Source organism: Priapulus caudatus, unplaced genomic scaffold (genome assembly GCF_000485595.1).
Source record: "Priapulus caudatus unplaced genomic scaffold, Priapulus_caudatus-5.0.1 Scaffold26, whole genome shotgun sequence".
Lineage (NCBI taxonomy): Eukaryota > Metazoa > Priapulida > Priapulimorpha > Priapulimorphida > Priapulidae > Priapulus > Priapulus caudatus.
In genome coordinates, this window is record NW_014577087.1 from 635,310 (window position 1) to 639,454 (window position 4,145).

The 4,145-nt window shown below is 49.3% G+C and overlaps 1 protein-coding gene and 1 long non-coding RNA gene across 2 annotated transcripts in view; one reads left to right on the forward strand and one right to left on the reverse strand.

Annotated features, from left to right (window-relative positions):
• LOC106814614 (cyclic nucleotide-gated cation channel alpha-3-like) overlaps positions 1–4,145 on the reverse strand; it is a 55,879-nt gene that overhangs the window by 42,612 nt on the left and 9,122 nt on the right. The window lies entirely within an intron of this gene.
• LOC106814623 overlaps positions 1–4,145 on the forward strand; it is a 17,090-nt gene that overhangs the window by 4,903 nt on the left and 8,042 nt on the right. The gene's annotated exons all lie outside the window — the stretch shown is intronic.

Sequence of the window (4,145 nt, forward strand, 5' to 3'; positions counted from 1 at the left end):
TGATGAGGGATATTAGTGCGCGCGTAAATGATGACGTGGATCTACTTTATGTCAGTGTAGTAGAACATATAGGTCCTTATGTTAGCACAATAATGTACACAGACAGTAACAAATTGAGAGATAATGTGCCGCAAGAACATTTGCATTATACTAAACACACGAACGAGGGAAAGAAGTGGGCTTATTACGCGCCGTACTAGTAAAGATCCAAGATGAGAACACCCGAATAGCCAGAGAGGCGTCGCCGAGAGGTGTTTGATACTGCCCGCTAAGTGCGGCGGATCCTTCTTGCGCGGCAGTTCCGCGGCAAGGCGGCACGCGAGACCGCGGGAACGTCCTACGAAAGTATCATCGCGCTGGCAACATATTGATTCCGTGCGCCAAATTCGAAAGGTCAGCGCAACGGGATCAATTGCTGGGCCAGAGAAACATGCTCGAATTTTAAGCGGGTTCTAATTCACTAGCTTAACATACGCACACCTATCGCGCAGGTCTACATAGCGATGTTTCAACGTGCCAAGTCATAAGATCAGGTCATCGTGTATTTGTTATGGTGTTGTTGGTTTGGCAGAAGCGAAGCGTGATGCTTGACTATTCAGATGAAATTGACCACCATGTTCTGATAGAAAGTGCTGTCTTATGAGTGTGCACGTACACGTGGGCGTGCTGGGCGTGCGTGCGTGTGCACCGTACACGTGCGTGCGTGCGTGCACGTACACGTGCGTGCATCGGTGCGTGTGTGCCGTGCGTGCGTGCGTGAGGCACGTAACACGTGGATCGTGCATGCGTGCGTGCCAATGCGTGCGTGCGTGCGTGTGCACCGTACACGTGGCGTGCATGTAGTTGTGTGCGTGCGTTGTGCAACGTACACGGTGCGTAGCGTCGCGTGCGTCGAGTGTGTGCACGTACACGTGCGTGGCGTGCGTGCTGCGTGCGCGCGTGTGGCATCGTGCACGTATACGTGCGTGGTCGGTCGTGCGGGCACGTCAGTCGTGCATGTGCTTGCAACGTTACTCGTGCGTGCAAAGTGTCGTGCAGTCGTGCAGTACACGTCGCGGTGCGTTGCGTGTGATAGCGCTACACTCCGTCGTCGTGCTGAATCACGTGCCGTGCTGTGGTGCGTTCGTGTGTGTTGCACTGTACACGTGCGTGCTGTCGCGCCGGTGTGTGCGCGCGTGTGTCAGGTACATGCGTTCGTGCGTGCGTGCGTGCCGTGCGTGCGTGTGTACGTGTAGCAGGGTCAGACCGTGTGTGCATTGTGGTGCGCTGCGTGCGTAACGTGCGTTGTGTGTGGCGGTACACGTGCGGGCGTGTGCATCAGTACACGTGCGTGGCATGCGTGTGGTGCGTGCGTGCGTGTCTGTGCGTGTTGGACGTACCCGTGCGTGATATGATGTGTGTATGTGTGTTGGCATCGTACACGTGCGTGCGTGCCGTGCGTGTGTTACGTTACACGTTGCGTGCGTCAGCGTGCGTGTGCTGTATCGAACAATATCACGCAATACTGCTTGCTGCCAACTCGTGTAAATGTGGCGCATATGACGTCAAATGTTTATAACATGAACTACTCTCTCTCTCTCTCTCTCTCTCTCTCTCTCTCTCTCTCTTTCCCCCTCCTCTCTCTCTCTCTCTTTCCCTCTCTCTCGCTCTCTCCATCTTCTCTCGCTCGCTCGCTCGCTCTCTCTCTCTCTATCTCTCGCTCTCTCTCTCTCTCGCGCGCTCTCTCCCTCCACTCTCTCCCCCACTCTCTCCCTCTCTCACACACACGCCTCGTACAAGCAATGTAACAAGCCGCTATTGTGCGTGCAGTCGTCGGCGTCGTCGGTCGCGCGCCGACGCTGCAAGTGAGCGACTATCGCCCGAGGGGCGACCTCATTAAACGCCAGGCGCCAGGATCAAGAGGCGCATTATTGCAATACACGTCTTAACACGGATCTATAAGATCAGCATGTTCGCGCGGGCAGCAGCACAGCGATGGCGAACGGGTGGCCGCGAGCTGCTGCATTCTGGGAATTCGTAAACGCTCGACTTCCTGTTTGTCTGCGCGCGCGCGTCTGTGGCGTGCGGGAGGGAGCGTTGCGTGTTAGTCGTGCGTATTTGACATTTGCGAGTTAATTATGAGCTATTGGATCGCTGAGGTAGTTTATGTGGAAATTTGTATTTATGATGATGATGACGACGTGCGCTCGCATAATAATCTGTATTGTATAAGTAACCGAAACACGGAATATCGGTAAGAGGCAACTAGAGTAGGCACGAATGTGTTACCTATTAAACTTTTATGCAGCCCTTTAAATTAATGCAATAGAGGGTACAACCAAGTAGATTTTATAGTATTTCAACGACCCACTTCCACCTTCTGCAGGCGTGAACCATGTTTGAATTGTCTATAATTTTGGTGAAGATCAATGTAATAAGCGTGCGGCCAGTCAGCCAGTCGGTCGGTCGGTCGATCGGTCGGTCTGTCGGTCGGTCGGTCGGTCGGTGCGTCGGTAGATTGGACAATTCCCCAGTGAATGTTATTCGAGCAGCCAGCCAATTACATATAAACAGCACGAACGCGCATTTTGCCGAACGAGAGTTTTAGGGCATGTATGTTTTCATTCTCTTGCATTTCTCACACTATTGGTATTCCGATATTAACACTATAATGCCTGGAATAAGCAACAACCACTGTCAACCAGCTAGATATAACTACGGATTCAGACTATATAAACGTTTATGCTTTTTATTGAAACGCCCCCAATATTACTTGAAACGCCCCCTCTCTATCCTACCTCCCTGCCTTCCTCCCTCTCTCATTCCGTACTTACCTCCCTCTCCCAATATCTATCTGTTTGATTCATTGTGCGCGTGCGCGTGCGCGTGCGCGTGCGCGTGCGCGTGTGCGCGCGTGTGCGCGTGTTTTTACTATTTGCAGATCTGTTAGAAATAAAGTTTCCATTTGCTTGACAAGTTGTGTGGGACCGTATTGATGCACTGAAATACAGCTTGGGTGTAGGAGACAACAGCTTTCTTGTCAAAATGTGCCTCGTCGATTCTCATATAACAAAACTACGACATTATACGCTTATGAATGGAGGTTGCAATTAAATGAATAAATTTTCCCTATTAATAATTAATAATAATTAGCTATTAAACACTAAGACTTAACGCCCACACTCCTTTTTCCACATGATCACTAGAATAACAAAAAAATAAAAGAATCTGTGCAAAGTATTACGATATATGATATATAAATATATAAATAAATAAATGAATAAATAAATAAATAAATAAATAAATATATATATATATATATATATATATATATATATATATATATATATATATATATATATACGATATATGATGATAAACGCGTGCGCACATACACGCATACATACGCACATACACACGTACCCTTACACCTAAAAATATCATCCTCACGCTATAACGACTAGTCCCGACCCCCTCGGAAACGCGACTCTATAGCTGAAAGGAAGCTACTGACTGTATGCCGCAGCGGCGTGTATGGCGAAATTCTCATCGCGCTAAATAAACGTCACGATACACTGAGGTACCCGCACGCGTGCTGCGCGTGACGCGAGTCGCGTGCATGCATGCAGCACGTACAAACTCACTAGCTATTCATTTCCATGGCTGAATGGCTCTGAAATTAGATTCGATCTTGCGCGACGTATCGATCCGATCGCGCCTCGCAGCAACCGCATCCTGCATCCCGCAGCCATACCTGCACGCACCTGTGTCGCAGTGTGGCCACGTACACGTCATATGACAGTAAATATACTATAGCTGCTCGCTGTCCGTCGGCTATTTCGAGGGGCTTCTCTCGCACATTCGCATATGTACGTATGCCCGGATACATTTCATTGATCTTAATAGCCGTTAATGCTGTCAGCTGGCACGGAAATGGATGGTCGTGGCAGCTCTTTGCGCGGATGAGAGGGAGGGTTGCATGACCGGACCGTAATTAAGCTAATAGACGTAATATTGCGATGAGATAATGGTCGCCGCGCCACGTCGCCTACATGCAGTGAGTGAGTGCTACTGCGTGCGTGACTCGTGACGAGTGTTTTTGCATCGGGTATATATATATATATATATATATATATATATGTGTGTGTGTGTGTGTGTGTGTGTGT